Source organism: Haplochromis burtoni, unplaced genomic scaffold (genome assembly GCF_018398535.1).
Source record: "Haplochromis burtoni strain Fernald_Lab_line unplaced genomic scaffold, NCSU_Asbu1 Contig_64, whole genome shotgun sequence".
In the NCBI taxonomy this organism is placed as follows: domain Eukaryota; kingdom Metazoa; phylum Chordata; class Actinopteri; order Cichliformes; family Cichlidae; genus Haplochromis; species Haplochromis burtoni.
In genome coordinates this window covers 557,057-559,296 of record NW_024582425.1, presented here as the reverse complement: position 1 = coordinate 559,296, position 2,240 = coordinate 557,057, and the positions used below count along the sequence as shown (strand labels likewise).

Genomic DNA, 2,240 nt, shown 5'->3' with positions numbered 1-2,240 from the left:
ACACACACACACACACACACACACACACACACACACACACACACACACACACACACACACACACACACACACACACACACACACACAAATCAATATTTAATCAAGTTACATACTTCCGTTTAAATACTCTATACAAGTAATTCCTTTATTTTTCACTGAGTAAACAGCAACTTGCGCACCAACATGGCCCCCAGGAGGTACCGATGGAGGCAGATGGTGAACCTCAACTGCTGCCCTAATTGTGTGTGATTAAGTGTGTGTATAGTAAAATAATATGAATTTTAACTAGTTGATAACACTATGTAAATGCATTATCTTCCATGTTCTCATTATCCACTTGTCTCTAATGTTGCCTGAGAACTAAACGATTTAGCTCAGTTAAAGGTGATTGACTCTGATTCGCATGCGAAAGAAAACACTGGCCAGGTAGGTTGACCTTTGTTTGATAAAGCGACATCTAAATGATTTTAATGACATCTGAAACTGCAAACTGAACCTAGACATGGAGAGTGATTTGTACAACTGGCTGTAAATTCTAAAAAGTTATTACAATACATTTTTACAGCCCTTGAGTTAAAATTGAATGTCTACACTTCACTGATTACAGAGGCAACATTACTGATTTTGTGCCTGTCCACATTCTTATGGTCCTCACTTTATGTTGTCAGTACTATGTTCCTGCATGAGAGGAGGAGTCAGATGTGATTTAACAAAACAGCCCCAAAAAGCTGTAGGGGTCTGGAAAGGAAATGCTGTTTGGTTTGATGGTCACACAAAGTTTCTGAAATAAATAAAACACTAATTAAACATTAGCTTTCTTACCATTGCTCCTGACCAATATGGGAAGCTAGAGAAACCAAGATAGTTTAGACTAGTACATGAAAAGATAACGCCGAGTCCAATACTGAGCAGCCCAATCCTAACCTGCAGAACCTGTGAAACAGGAAGTAGGATAACTGTTTATTGTCATTGAACAGTCATACATGGCATAATAGTACAATGAGCACTACTATTAGTAAACGTACAGAATGAACAGCAAACATAAGCATACTTCTTATGGCATGTCATTTTCTTATGTTTCCATGCTGTTTGTTAAGGTGGACCTATTACTTCCATCTTTGTTGGGACACCACTAGGGTAGCGCTGCAGGAGTCATGGTTCAGGCTAAAAAAATTTTATCTTATTGGCCTTTATTCAGTCCTTTGGTTAATCTGCTGTATAAAACAAACCATTTTAGCTCCCTTCAAGCTAGAATAAAGACCTGCAGGTGACTGCAGTTTCTGTGCTTACAGCCAGTATGTATGAAATGACCATATAAGTGATATCTATTAGAGACCAAAAGTAAAACAAAAAAGCGTAACATTAAATCACTCAAAGTTTTAAAAGTAAAAAATTTTACACAATAATTTGACTGTTTGAGGTTTTCTCACCCCCGACACTGTCTCAAAGCTCTCTGGGCCCCCTCAGGTGCTTGGACACAGCGGAGAACAATGGCCTGTAGCAAGGGCTCTTGAGGATCTGGAACAGAGGACGGCAGGGACTTTGGGAGTTGGAGGTAAAAGTAAACATAGTGATCCCAGCAGCTTTGGGCGCAGACATCTTGCATAGAGATCCTGGAGACTGAAACTGAAAGACAGTGATAACCATTTGAATTTGAAAGTCAGCACAGCACAAACTTTAACTTTCTGTCCTTTCCTGTTTTACTCTGATCATCTTGTGTCCTGTGTTCAGTGTTTTGAGGTTTGCTTCCCCTTTGTCTCATTGTGTCTGTGCTCTCCTCCTGTGTCTCATTCCCTCGTCATCCCTCTGTGTATTTAAGCCCCGTGTCTTCGTCTGTTTATCGCTGATCCATCTGCTTATTACCAACTGCATGTCCCATGTCTCAGGTTTTTATTTTCTTTGTTGTTGTTTTTTCAGGTTTCTCCCAGTTTAGGTTTGGCTTGTTTGGTCTCTGTCCCCTTTTGCTTTTGTTTGTATTCTGCTCCACCGTAATAAAGGCTCACTCTCAGTTCCAGTCCATCTTCAGTGCTTGCATTCGGCTGCAATCTGCTCTCCATGCCTCTGCCACAGCGGACGTGACAACTTTTGGCAATAAAGTGTAGATTTTGATTCGCTGCGTCACTTTACAAACAAAAATCTACTAAATTAGAATTAAGATTTTCAGTTATTGGTCAAAGTGCAGACTCCTTTAGATATAAAGAACAACAAGAAGGGATGTGTGTAATTTAGATTGCCTGCTA

The 2,240-nt window shown here is 39.9% G+C and overlaps 1 long non-coding RNA gene across 1 annotated transcript in view; it reads right to left on the bottom strand.

Moving 5' to 3' along the window:
• Positions 1–2,240, bottom strand: part of LOC121814599 — a 3,276-nt gene extending 1,036 nt beyond the window's left edge. The window contains exons 1-2 of the long non-coding RNA XR_006054465.1: positions 1,431–2,240; positions 823–933 (exon numbers count right to left, since the gene is read on the bottom strand). This is a non-coding gene — a long non-coding RNA (uncharacterized LOC121814599). The remainder of the gene's footprint in view (positions 1–822; positions 934–1,430) is intronic.